At 41.8% G+C, this 15049-nt stretch overlaps 1 long non-coding RNA gene across 1 annotated transcript in view; it reads left to right on the top strand.

Annotated features, from left to right (window-relative positions):
• The window catches only part of LOC135092434 (uncharacterized), an 860-nt gene extending 712 nt beyond the window's left edge, over window positions 1–148 (top strand). Inside the window, exon 2 of the long non-coding RNA XR_010262866.1 lies at window positions 1–148. This exon is cut by the window's left edge and continues 43 nt beyond it. This is a non-coding gene — a long non-coding RNA (uncharacterized LOC135092434).
• Window positions 149–15049: the final 14901 nt, after the last annotated feature.

The raw sequence follows: 15049 nt of genomic DNA, 5'->3' as shown, positions 1-15049 counted from the left end.
CAAACCGTGTCCAGGCGCAGTGCAGTGGCACTCGGGGAAAGAGTCTGGGCCACTCAGAGGGCACCATGCCGAGCTCTTTTCCTTGACGTTACCAACGGTGCACAAGAGTCTCTAAGGTGAAGTTCTTTGCTTCATAACTCATATTAATTCCATGTTAACAAACCATGAAATTGATACGCTGTTCTTCACTTTGCATGAGCAATTCCATACTAAGAAAGTTGTCAGCAGCTGCCATGTGTCCAAAATTCTTCGTATACTAAACTAAGAACATTAGTTTCACGCACCAGAATAATAATAAAAAAAAAGAAAAGTAAAGAAAAATAATTGCTAAAAAAGTATTTGATTACGAAATGTTTCATGAAAATAAAATCATTTTCAAAAGGAGGTAATCCTAAGGATTAAATATCTTAAAAAATATGAAACTGAAAATTTCATCTGTTTTTCCTGCTTTATCTATCATTGATCACTATTTACGTTTTCGTAAAAGTACTTTATAGAGAAACATTTCTGTGCTACGAAAGAGAGAAAGAGAGGAGGGAGCGAGGCTTGGAAACGAATGCCATGGTGCGCTGGTGCAAGTGTCGCTTCCCAGTATCGTGTTCGTAGCTGTCCCCTTGCTCGTAGCTATTCGCACTTTATTTACAAACAAAAGCCTGATTGCTGTGAATACTTTACAGGGTCTATTTTATTCCTATATTTAGTTAATCTTTTAACCAAGTCTAGACTAGACTCTGAAGTGAGCGCACTTACCACTTACCACTTATGGACAAGTCTGTTCTCAAACTATCCCGGAACCGTGCCAAGTCTGTTCTCCAACTAGCCAAAAACTCCTTCATTAACAGGAAGTGTCAAAATCTTTCAAGATATAACTCCCCTCGTGACTTCCGGCATCTAGCCAAAAAATATCTCCAGTAACTTTGCTTCTTCTTCTTCTTTCCCTCCTTTATTTCAGCCAGATGGCACCACTGCTATCACATCTATTTCTAAAGCTGAACTCTTTCCTCAAACCTTTGGTAAAAACTCTACCTTAGACGATTCTGGGCTTGTTCCTCCCTCTCCTTCACGCTCTGACTACTTCATGCTACCTATTATAATCCTTCGCAATGATGTTTTCCATGCCCTCGCTGGCCTAAACCCTCGGAAGGCTTATGGACCTGATGGGGTCCCTCATATTGTTCTCCGAAACTGTGCCTCCGTGCTTGCACCTTGCCTATTCAGACTTTTTCAGCTCTGTCTGTCAACATCTACCTTTCCTTCTTGCTGGAAGTTTGCCTACGTTCAGCCTGTTCCTAAATAGGGTGACCGTTCTTATCCTATTGCTTTAATTTCTTGCCTATCTAAAGTTTTTGAATATATCCTCAACAGGAAGATTCTTAAACATCTATCACTTGACAACCTTATATCTGATCGCCAGTATGGGCTCCGTCAAAACCACTCTACTGGTGATCTGGCTTTCCTTACTGACTCTGTCATCCTCTTTTAGAGATTTTGGTGAAACTTTTGCTGTTGCCTTAGACATATCAAAAGCTTTTGATAGAGTCTGGCACAAAGCTTTGATTTCCAAACTACCCTCCTACAGCTTCCATCCTTCTCTTTGTAACTTCATCTCAAGTTTCCTTTCTGTCCGTTCTATTCCTGCTGTGATAAACGGTCACTGTTCTTCTCCTAAATCTATTGACAGTGGTGTTCCTCAGGGCTCTGTCCTGTCAGCCACTCTCTTCTTATTATTCATCAATGACCTAAACCAATCTTCTTGTCCTATGCACTCCTACACTGATGATACCCCCCTTCACACTACAGGAAGTAAACATTTCACGCAGGGAAGCCACAGAACGCCTGACTTCTGATCTTTCTAAAATTTCTGATTGGGGCAGAGCAAACTAGGTATTGTTCAATGCCTCAAAAACTCAATTCCTCCATCTATCAACTCGACACAACCTTCCAGACAACTATCCCCTCTTCTTCAATGACACTCAACTGTCCCCCTCTTCTACACTGAACATCCTCGGTCTGTCCTTTACTTATAATCTGAACTGGAAACTTCACATCTCATCATTAGCCAAAACAGCTTCTATGAAGTTAGGCGTTCTGAGACGTCTCCGCCAGTTTTTCTCACCTCCCAAGCTGCTAGCTCTGTACAAGGGTCTTATCCATCCATGTATGGAGCAGTGGCGGCTCGTGACTGTTACTGATGGGGGGGCTGTCTCACATTCAGACAAATAAAATCTTAAATGCTTTTATTGTTATTACTTAATATACCATTGATTGATAGATTATAAAGATAGATAGATAATTATTTAATTCTCTAGGTCTTATCCTAACAGTAAATGCTTGACTTCCTTAGTGCTGGCTTAGGCTTTTTGAAAAGGAAGTCCATTCTCCTGTTCCTGTTTTGTGCAAACAGATCAATAACTTTTTCATTTAAACCTGGCATATTATTCATAGAAATCTTTTCTATTGAAATCATGGCAAGTGCAAGTTCTTTCAATGCAGAAACCGTCTTTGCTTCTTGTGCCATTTTGCAAAATACTGTTAGGCCTACCTGGGAAAAGAAAAAAATACTATCGTATACGATGTTTCTGTGATTTTACACCATCTATGATAATCAAGATTGAGCACAAGCCATCACTGATCAATAATATTTTAAAATCATCCCTGACAAATTGAAAAACACGATCGAAAATAAGACCGACGCAAGAACACTCACCTAGCCACAACAACGGCCGAGACAAGACTGCACTGGACGCAGTCCACACTCGCCCGGGAAGCCTCCCCACATTTCTCCCCGCTTTCGTATCATTAAATAGTAAATAATTTCCGTACTTCCTCATTGTTTTGCAGTATTTTTTTTTTTTCATATAAACATGAAAATTGGTGTTTTCATGTGAATGATAGTCAAACATAAAATAAATTAACATTATTTTCGTGAATCCTAGAAATCCACTGGGGGGGCTGCAGTCTCGCAGTCCCTATTGACGAGCCGCCACTGGTATGGAGTATGCTTCATCTGTCTGGGGGGGTTCCACTCATACCGCTCTTCTAGACAGGGTGGAATCAAAAGGTTTTCGTCTCATCAACTCTAACTCTAACTCTTCAGCCTTTCTCTCATCGCCGCAGTGTTGCATCTCTAGCTGTCTTCTACCGCTATTTTCATGCTAACTGCATGCTTCCCCTTCTCCCGCGGCCTCGCTGCACAAGACTTTTTTCATTCTCTCATCCCTATTCTGTCCACTTCTTTAATGCAAGAGATAACCAGTATTCTCTCTCAATCATTCATTACTTTCTCTGGTATACTCTGCTTCTGTGTTTCCACCTTCCTATGACTTGAATTCCTTGAAGAGGGAGGTTTCAAGACACTTATCCTTAAATTTTCGACTACCGCTTTGGATCCTTTTCTGGGACTGGCATCTCGGTGGGCTTTTTTTTTTTTTTTTATTGGATTTTTGTTGACCTTGGCCAGTGGCCCTCCTATAAAAAAAAAAATTCCCTCCTATAAAAACAAAAGATAAATTTAGTTTTCGCGTGACTTTGTAGTCGTAGCCAGATGGTGGAAAACTCGGAGGATTTGAGAGCGTGGGCACGATAACAGGTTAAGTCGATGCGCACATAAACGTAACATCCAGCTTTGGATTGAAAATTAGCATAGAGAAAGTTGGAGGGAACAAAAAAAGGGGCTACTGTCAGTTGCCTGAGACACCCGTGTTTCAGTGAGGAAAAGATGAGGTTTAGTAGAGGAGAGGTGTTGTTCTACAGATTGAAAATTACATCTAAGACTGCGAATGTTGCAGAAGCTAATGAAGAAAACGTTGAGGGGATGTCAAGACACTTTGGGTCGATACTAGAAGAGCAGTCCGACCTGGGGACACTTGTGGTCCGCTCCCCAGATGGGGACTCCGAGGCTAGTGTCGGAGTCACCATGTTAATTTTGAATTTTGAGTGAAGGGTGTGTGCGTGTAATTAGGTGCTTGTAGTTGTGTGTGAAGGAAGAGCGTTGTCTTTTAGAGAGCAGGCTGTGATTGCCCCCTTGTGTTGTGAGACATTAGAGAAACGTTCAGTGAGGTTACAGCCGGGTTTAATGATAAGTTCTCAGCACCCCCTGATCCAGTACTTTAGACCTCACTGGGAATAATTATCGTTTCGGAAGGTGCATACTGCCTCCTTCTGTGATCATAACATATCTAACTTTTATTATAAATACTTCGATAGTGAGAGGAACTGTTCCCTGATTATGGAAATGTTCTATTATTGTCCCTATTTTCAAGTTTGGTGCCCAGAAGGAGCCTTACAATTATCGTCCCATATCTTATTTTTTTTTCCAAGATACTTGAGAAAGTAATTGCATCACAACTCACCAAGAATTTAGAGACAAAACAATATTCTCACTAAAACTCAGCATGGTTTCAGGTCTACTATGTCTACCAATACTGCTCTCTTAACACTATCTAACAAGCTGTATGCTAAAATAGATGCATGAAAGGTTTCTCTGATTACTCTATGTGACTCGACCAAAGCTTTTGACAGTGTGAGTCATGAACTGTGCCACACGCTTAACATTGACTCATTCTGGTTTTTAAAACTATTTAAGTGACCGAACACAATCTGTGCCCATGAAAACTTATGTCAATGATCTCTCATCCTTCTTCTCAGACTGTGAAGTCATACAGTATGCCAACGACACCCAGTTTATTCATACTGGAAATATTAATGATGTTCAAGATATAATCCGTAAAAGTGAACAATGCATCAATAAGGCAAAAATATATTTTAGCAAAAATGGCTTACTGCTAAATGCCCAGAAAACTCAAATGTATGTTTATTGGCGATAGGAGATTTTTGTCACAGATTCATCCAGGAACATCCCAGTAATTCTTTAAGGAACTTAGGCATAACTTTTGAAAAGCACTTTACTTATAGCACTTATAGCATAAGTGTATGGGATACCACCAGTCCAACTCGGATATATCATGTTCAAAAGTTACAAAACTTTGCAGCAAAAGTTGTACTTGGTGATGCACCTAAATATGAACACGTCACACCATACCTGAAAGAACTAAGATGGATAAAGATCAATGAAAAATACCGTTATGAAGTAACAGTTTTCAAGATTATAAGTAATTTATTATCGAGCTAGCTGTTCTACCTGCCCACAGTAGTTAACATGACTGGACACCATGTTAACGCACGAAAAAAAAAAAAAAAACTTTTGTCCTTAAATGTAACACCTGCTTAAGAATGAAGTCTCTTTTAGTGTCTGGCCCCTCGTTCTGGAACAGACTTTCCTGTAACGTAAGAGATGCTGTCTCCTTGCCCAATTCTAAAATTCGTTTAGCCAGATATTTACTACATAATAAGATTTGAGTGTGGTTTTTAGGGTGCCTGATTTTAGCCTAAAGTACTTTTATTTTATTTATTTTATTTTATTTTTATGGTGATTTTAAAGTTAGCATTTATTTATTTATCTATTCATTTATTTATTTTTATGTAGGACGGACACTGGCCAAGGGGAACAAAAATATAATAATAGAAAAAAAGCCTACTGTCAAGGACGGACCGATTAAAGGAGGGTGAACGACGGCAGCCTCTTTTAGCCTGATCCAAGGAAGATTATACACACACCGATGATCTAAGGAAATAAAAAAAACGACACTGATGGTGCCCATGTATATTCACAGGCCAATACACTTCCCCACATGTCCACCACTCCCACCAAGTAGGACAAACTTGAACAGGTAGTCAGCTGATGATCACTTACGAAAGTAGCAGATGAACACCCCGGAGAGGCCACGAGGGTGAAGGATGACAGCACTGAATCCGCTGGGCGTGGTGACTTGAAGCAAGATATAAAGGCAGGAAGTAGACACCGCCGATGCCCACACGGCAGGAACAGCTCCAGGGATGAGAGAAAGGAGTTGGAGGCTAGGAGCTCCGTGGGACGCGCTGGGTCCAGTAAGCTTTCCAGAAGTTTGCTCCGCTCTGCCGGTCCTCAGTGAAGGCAGGAAGACGTCACCTCGCCTTGGCGCCGCGTCGGCAGGTGAGCCCGGGCAGTGAAGCTCGAATGAGACAGCAACACTACTCGCTCGCTGCCAAAGATTGTAGACGAGGTCTCGGGCTAGCGGTGAAACACGTTAACGACAGCAAAGACAGCACAGCGGTCTGAGCGAGGAACGAGAAATCAATTAAACCATCGAACCCAAATGTAGAGACCTGTGTGTGTGTGTGTGTGTGTGTGTGTGTGGGTAGTTAGTAGGTAGTAGGTGTGTGGTAGTTCAGCCTTTACACAAGCCCCCTTACAAAAATCTACTATAAGTAGATTTAACTGAACTATCACGAAATACAACAATGCAATGAACAACAAAAAGGATGAAGAAGTAACGACTAACGTTCACCTCCCCAAAAACGACTCAGGATGTCTGCCCCGACATTATTACGGCCGGCAAGATGAACCAATCGGAAGGGATAGTTCTGTAGTTGAAGAGCCCACCTCGCAAGTCTGTCATTGGAACTCTTTGACTTGTGAAGATATATCACAGACTTATGGTCGGTCTCTAAAATAAACTCTTTACCTCTGAGATAGAAGTCAAACTCTAAGATCCCGAACACGAGGGCTTCTTTCCCGATGGTAGAGTACTTCTGTTCGAGGTCCAGCAGCTTTCGACTAGTATAAGCCACAAGGTGAGGGATTCCATCGTAGTACTGCAACAGCACGACCCCTAACCCGAAGTTCGATGCATCTGTCCTAAGAACAAACGGCAGGATAGGGTTAGGTAACCGTAGGACTGGCTTCGATGACAGGGCGTCCTTCAGTTGCTCAAACCTCGTTAACAGTGGCTCTCGGTCCCGTTAACTCAGAAGCCATGGCGATGAAGCACCGGTAGAAGGACACCATCCCCAAAAAGCTGCAAAGACTGTTCTTGGTGGTCGGAGGCTCGGTCTCCTTCAGGACCTCAGTCTTGTCCTGCATGGGTCGAAGGTGGTCCCTGCCAATCACAAAACCCAAGTACTGGACGGAGGGGAAACCAAACCGACATCTTGACATCGTTAGCTCGTGATGACGGAGGCGCTCAAGGATAGATGTTAAGGCTGTTAAGTGGCTGGACCAATCTGATGAGTAAATAAAGATGTTATCAAAATAAAAAGAGATGTTAGGCAGATCTACAAGAACAGTCCTCATGAGGGGAATGTACGTAGAGCAGGCAGTAACGAGACCAAAGGGAAGACAACAGAACTCCATCAAGCCCCGGTGGGTAGAGAAGGCGGTGAGAGGCTTGGCATAGTCGGTCAAGGGGATCTGGTAGTACGCTTTACACAAGTCAAGTTCTGAAAAATATCTGGCTCCGGCAAACTTGTACAGATCCTCTTCAACAGAGCAGGAGGGCTCGGCGTCAAACACTGTGAAAGAGTTAAGCTGGCGGAAGTCAATGGCCATCCGGTAACTACTGTCAGACTTATGTACCATAACCACTGGAGAGCGATGTGGAGAAGGCGATGGCTGGATGATTCCGAGTTGGAGGAGGTTGTCACCTTCTTCCTCAAAGTAAGGGCGGAGGTGGATCAGCACAGGGTAGTTTCTAGAGAAGACTGCCAGTGGTGGTCAGGAGGATGTCACGTGTTAGTGTATATAGGAGTCTCTGAAATGGCATCATGGAACTCTGACAGTAGGTCTTCAAGTGATGCCCATTGGTTCCACTCCAGTGACTCGTTGATGTCAAGTACCGGGTTGAGGGCAGAGCCAGGAGCAGGACGGACTGAAGGACAAGGGACAAGGTCGTCGGGGTTGTCTGCTTCCAATGGTCCTGCTGATGGACAGTTATCTCCCACTATAGAAGCGTCGTCCATGACAGAGGGAAGGTTAGCCTGGGCGCAGCGATGATACTTCTTCAGAAGGTTGGTGTGGTAGAACTTAGGCCCCCCTGGGTCATTGATCAGGTAGTCCACCTTGTTGTGTCTTTCCAAGACTTTGAAGGGGCCACGCCTAGAAACTAGCAACTTGTTGGAGTCACGGAGAAGTACTAGGACCTTATCACCAGGCTTGAAATGACGATTCTGGTCAAAATAGGACTTGTACCTTGTGCTCACATCTGCTTCCTGGGTGGCAAGTTGGGCACACTCTGTCAGCTTCTCCCTGAGCTCGATGACATACTGCAGACTTGTTCTTTCTTCCTCCTCCAGGTCACGGTCTTCCCACAAGTCCTTTAGGACAGCTAACGGTCCCCTTACAGTCCGTCCATATAAGAGGTCAAACGCCGAGAAGCCAATGTGGTCGCTGAGCATTTCCCTGAGGGCAAATAGAGCAGGGATGAAGTATCGATGCCACTCTCTAGGCTTCTCGCTGCAAAGCTTCCGGAGAACAGCTTTGAGGGGCCTGTGCAGCCTCTCCACTCACCCATTACCACTCGCATGAAAGGGGTTAGTAGACTGGGGCTTCACTCCGAGAAGCTTGTGAAGCTCTGCCATAAGTTGGGTTGTAAACTGAGTGCCTCTGTCGCTTAGAATTTCCCGGGGAATTCCGACCCTGGAAAATATGGTTAGAAGAGCTTCAGCGACAGAAACAGAGTCTACATCCTCGAGAAGAATGGTTTCAGGAAAACCAGTGGCAAAGTCAATCAGAGTGAGAATATACCTATGCCCTTCTGCAGACGGGGGAGAGAGAAGACCCACCACATCCACAGCCACTCTAGAGAAGGGTTCAGTGAGAACAGGTAATGGCTGGAAGGGGATGGGTTTAATCCGGCCCTTGTAAGACTTTCGCTGGCATACATCACATGACCGACAGTAGTCACGAATGTCAGCATCCATTCCAGGCTAAAAGAGGTTTTCGCTCATCTTCAACTCCGTCTTCCGATGTGAGAAGTGATTGGCGAGAGGACTCTCGTGGACCACCTGTAGCATTATCTGACGATAGTCGGAGAGGAGCACCAAAGTCCGAGTCCCAACCTTACTGGGTCGCCTGGAGGCGACACAGTCCCTATATAAGAGCTCATCCGACCAGGAGAATCTGTAAGACGCTCCATTCCGGGCTACCTCGGTCAGTCCGGTAGCAGCCATGGCGCGCACTATACCGAGGGAGGGGCATGTTTTCTGCAAATGGGCAGATTCAGCCAGTGTTACCTTGAGTGGCTGCAAGTTGGGGAGCACAAGTGGATGCAGACGTCTGGCACGTGTAGAAACCGAGCGTGTCTGAGCAACACAGGCTGTCTCAGAATCGGTAGGGGAAGAGATGCTCTGAAGTGTGGGGGGAGGATCTTTCGAAGCAGGAGTAGCACTGAGTGAGGAACGATCACCTTGTTCTGTAGCACGAAAGATAGATGCTGGCACATTAGAATCAGACGCCAGCGCAGAGTCATCGGCTTATGGGGTTCGGGAATATCACCAATCAGGGCGGTTGGAAACTTTATTGGGGCACAGATGGCCTCAGCCTAGCTATCATAATATAGGCACTTCAGATAACACCGCATGACACGGAAGGTGTCAGGCCGACCCAGGTAGTCATAGTTGGTCGTGTCCGCATCGGGTAAGGCCTCCTCAGACATGATGAGGCTGGAACAACTGGTGTCTCTGAGAATGGTAGACGTCCAGGCCCCGTTGATGGTCCCCGCCACACAGTAGTCTGATAGCTGGCGGATTTCTCAACAAAACCCTAACGGTGGATGAAGGCTCGTCCATGAAGGCGTGAGGGTCCTTGAGCACCTAGGGCGAATATGGCCTATCTCCCCGCACTGATGGCACTTCACATAGAGGCAGGACCTTTGGCAACCTGGGGATTGGAGTCAGAGGGAGTTTCTTTCTTGTGGGATTTCTTGTTGGCTGACTACGAATGGTATGACCTCGGGTAAGAGTAACGAGCCGAGGACTAGTTGTCAGCTAGCTGAACAGCGGCTGCCACGGTATTCACTCCTCGTTCTTTGTTGAAGATACGAAGATCTGGAGTGAGAGAAGAGATAAATTGGTCCAGAACCATAAAATCCTTAAGAGAGGTGTAAGTAGGGTCGATGTTACAGGCTTCCAGCCACTGGTCGAAGAAGTGAGCAAGCTGAATACTGAATTGTTCATAGGTTTCTCCGGGCTAGATCTTGGTAGACCGCAAGTCCATCCTGAAGCCATCGGGAGTCTTGCAAAAACCCTTCAGCAGGAAAGTCACTTTGATTTGAATTACTCTGAACTCTATAGTAGGCGAAAGGTAGGATGCTTCAACAGTGGTGAATTTAATCATGTACAAGCTAACTGTGTATTTGACCGCAAAATTCTACGCACTATCTGCCAACGCGTAGGACACAAAAGCCAGCCGTGTCGGCACTATACCACATAGGGGAATGGCAAAGAAGAACCTGCCGTTGTGAACAGTAAAGGAAATTTTTTGACTATCGAACACTTAAACGCTCAGGCTTTGCAACATAATGAATCAATCTACCAAATTATAACATATTTCGATGTGATAGTGGGCATGGTGGTGGTGCTTGTATTTATGTCAAGGATGTCTTGTCTGCAAATGTAATTGACTTCAAGGTTCCCAGGCGAACAGGCATTGAAGACATGTGGGCAACGGTACAATGTCACAAGTTACCAGCAATCGTTACTGGATGTATGTACCGGCATCCCAAAGCTCCGAAATAAGGCATCTTTTATTCTTTAACGATAATTTGTTTGGAAATGATAACAAGCTTAATAAGATCATAAAAAAATAACGAATTAACTCAAATAATAAATAAACCGAAGAGGGTTACCGCTGCATCATCAACATTGGATCTTGGTATCACTAATAAACCTGAGCTAATCCTGGGACGTTGTCCTGCAAGAAATCGGAGATCATGACCTTATTAGTATCACTGTTGATATTGCTAAATCTGTTGCTCGATATTTTCGTCATCTCGGGAACCAAAGACGCTTTTTGTTTAAAATTTTTGCAAAAAATAAATAAAAAATAAATAAATAAAAAATAAATAAAAAAATAAATAAAAATAAATAAATAAATAAATAAATAAATAAACAATGTAAAATAATGATATCATGAACACTGATGACGTAAATTTACGGAAAATTTTATCAAATGTTTAGATGACTGTGCTCCCATTGTTACTAAGAGTATTGCAGGACCATTTGCACCATGGATGAATGATGACATGCGTGAAACTAAGAGCCTTAGAAACAATACTCGCATAAAACTTAAATCTGATCGACATAATGTAACTTTACAAGAACAGTATAAGCAAGAAAATAAAAAAGTGTGGAAAGACTCTAATAACAGCTGGTAAAACAGAATATTACCATAAACAGTTACAGGACACAAAAGGTAACACCTCTAAGACCTGGAAAATTATAAAAGACATTGTTCCTGATCGTAAATACAACTCTAACGAACATAACTTTGAAAACATAACTAACAAAGCCAATAAATTTAATTTTTTAAATTTAATTTAATTTTTTTAATTTAATTTAATTTAATTTTTTAAATTTAATTTAATTTTGCAAATGTCGGGAATACCTATGAACGAACGCAAGAACTCCTCCATGGTGAAAATGTATCACATACAAATAATTTTAATGTAGCTTTAGGTGACGGCAAACTTTTTAGACCTCGTCCTATAAATGTTGAAACTATTATCCTTACGATTAAAGGTCTAAAAGAAACTAGTTCTGTAGGTTCTGATGGCATTTCAATGAGATTTATGAAGGATGCACTCTATGTTATAATCTTTTACTAAACTTGTATAATCAATACTTCGATTGTAACAGGCAGCTTTCCTACATCCTGGAAACACGCATTAGTTGTATCAATATTCAAAACCGGTGATGTTGATGACCTAAATAATTTTCGACTAATCTCATTATTACCTATTATATCTAAAGTATTAGAAAAAGTTGTCACTAATCAGCTCATGCATTTCTTAGAATCTAGTCAACTACTGTCTAACACCCAGCATGGACTTCGTCCGAGACTGTCAACAGAGTCTGCACTTGCAGTTATTACAAACAAAATATCTAGTAACATAGAGAAAATTACAATGTTAACCTTGTGTGACCTCTGGAAAGCTTTCTACAGTGTTAGTCATGAGATCCTTTTAGTAGATCCTAGTAAGACACAAGACTTGCCCCAAAAATCCCCCTCGATCGAGTTGCCAGTTCTTGCGCATGCGCATTACCGTGTTGACGTCACACTAACTGTGTTGCCAACTCAACAACGGACAAATCCTAACCAACCTTTCATGATGGATTTGTCGATGATCAAGCCTGTGCTGGATTCGCTGGAGAGGGCGTAGAAGTCTGCAACGAATATGGTCGTGAAACAAATGAATGACCATATCGGTAAGCTGGAAAGAAAAGTTTCTGACATTACAGCGAGTCTTGAATTTACCCAGTAGAAGTAGACTAACTGAAGTCGAATATCAAGGGACATGAGAGAGAGAGAAAAGATGCTAAGTAAAAAATACTCTCTTACTGAACAGCTTGATGCCTTTAATCAAAGAATCAAGGAGTTAGAAAGCAGAATTAATTACCAAGATGACTACAGTCGAAGGAAGAATATAAGGATCAGCGGTATGGAAGAACGAGTGGCGAAACTTGGGAGCAGACAGCGGCTACTGTGGCTTCGTTGCTCGAAAACAAGCTTCAGATGCCAGGACTCCAGCTTGAACGGTCACATCGAGTCGGGATTCATAACGATTCAAGGCCTCGTACCATTGTAATTCGATTCAACCGCTTCTGTGATCGTGAGGCGGTGATGAGAAATGCAAAGAAGTTACAAGGTACAAATATCTTCCTCATTATGATCTCTGCGCAGCATCACAGGCAGGTAAAAATTCTCAAATGCCCTTACTGAAGGAGGCCAAGGCGCATGGGAAAATAGCATACTTTCGCAACACAAAATTAATAATCAGAAATTAAGACTGAGAGCGGCGTTGCTAGACGCGGACAACAACACCCACGTGTGGATGCTGCGGCGGTGGAGGATTCCGGGACGGACTCCCAGGTCGGAGTAAGGACTGAGGATATTTCCGGGGCCGTGGCCTGAGTGGTGGATGGTGGCCGAGGGGACACGAGCGCCGGGGACGTGGTTGCCGTGGAGGCGTATGGGGCGTGGATGAGCAGAGGGGAGGAGGCCAACTTCTCGCAATCCTCACCGCGCCTTAGTGACTCCCGTGGACGGTCTCCCTCCGTGCCGGGGGCTTCGTCAAAACGCAAACCTCTTAGGGAGACCCGAAAAGGAGCCAAGAAGTAAAGATGAGTCGTATAGTTAGGTATACTAAGTAAAGGAACGAAGTAAAATGGCTCATATAAACTTGTACCAATTCTTACCATATTGTAATGTGAATGATATTGAATTCAAAGACCTTTTCAACAATGACAATCATCAATATCCCCTTAGTGTCCTGAGTACACTGACCTACAGCTGTACTTTAACAGATCAACATAGTAATAATGGTTTTAATTTAAGTGAACCTAGTCTCCCATTGACTAACAGTAATTATATATTTAATAGTGAAGAAACAAAATCATATCCTAAATATAGTCTAAAATTATTTTTCCATAATATTAGTAGTATTCCCCAGCACTTTGAATCTTTATTTGATCAATCACTCAATTTATTTGAATTCAACTTTGATGTTATTACCTTCTGTGAGACTCGCTTAAATAACAATATTTGTAATTTATTTACACTGAAGTCTTATCTTGCATATTTTTCCAACAAATCTACTCAGGGTGGAGGATTACCTCAGGGTGAAGGATCTACCTTCATAATAAATATCAAGGTGTAAAACTTGTCAATGCCTCGTTACAGTTACCACACATTGAGTCGATGTTTATAGAAATTGTCAAACCTATGAAGTTCATTGTAGGCACAGTGTATAGACCTCCGAACTCAGCAATCAGTGACTTTATTGACTCATGGAAAAAATTCTAAATATTCTGAATAGAAACAAACTAAAATGTTATATTATGGATGACTTCAACATCAACTTACTGCATAGCAATGATAACGTCGATACACAAATTTATTCCATTCATATAATTTTTTTTTTCACCTACTTCTATAAATCTTAATGATAAAATCATGTCGAACAATAATTTAGCAGGTTTTGATGAGATCGATATAGAAATAATAAAAGAATGTAGTAATGGAATCTCTCCATTTCTTAAGCTTTTAACCAATAGATGTTTCAAAGAAGGTTGCTTTCCTGAACAACTACAAATAGTGAAAGTTATACCAATATTCAAAAAAGGTGAAAAATTCAAGCATGTAAATTATAGACCTGTCTCAGTACTTTCTAGCTTTAGTAAGATGATTGAAAAAGTATTTTCTGAGATTAATTGATTATTTTACACAATTTTCATTATTTACGGAGTACCAATTTGGGTTCAGGCCCAGATTTTCAACTGATTTAGCAATACACTACCTCACCCAAAGTATTTATGATACATTGGACAAGGAAGAAAGTCAAATAACAGTGTTTTGTGACCTAACGAAGGCCTTTGATACCATCTCACAATATTCTACATAAATTGTTCAGTTATGGGATTCGAGGAAAGGTTAAAGATTTTCTGCAGAGTTATTTAAGTTCCAGAAAGCAGTATACTGTTTATAATAATGAGTCTTCCTCTTGTAAGTCGGTTAGTTGTGGAGTTCCGCAGGGATCAATTTTGGGACCATTACTGTTTTTAATTTATGTTAACGATATTACTTAAATTTTTATTATTTCCTGATGACACTACCATATTTATTCAGGGACATAACATTCAGGAAATGGTATTGATTTTGAATAATGAGCTCATATGTATTTCTAATTGTATTGCAAGTAATAAACTTACTGTAAATACATCGAAAATATTTTATTTGGTGTCATCATCAGTTAATAAGAATCTTATTAATCTTGATGTTTGAATAATAATAGCATTAAAGTCAATAGCATTAAATTCTTAGGAACAATAATTGACTATAATTTATCATGGAAACTACATGTAAGGCAACTTTGTACCAAAATATCACAACTGACCGCTTTGTTGTACAGGATTAGGAATTATATTACTGCTGACTGTATGAAATTGATATATATGT

This window comes from Scylla paramamosain, chromosome 40 (assembly GCF_035594125.1).
Source record: "Scylla paramamosain isolate STU-SP2022 chromosome 40, ASM3559412v1, whole genome shotgun sequence".
Lineage (NCBI taxonomy): Eukaryota > Metazoa > Arthropoda > Malacostraca > Decapoda > Portunidae > Scylla > Scylla paramamosain.
The sequence above is the reverse complement of the archived record's forward strand: the minus strand, read 5'-3'. Positions and strand labels throughout refer to the sequence as shown.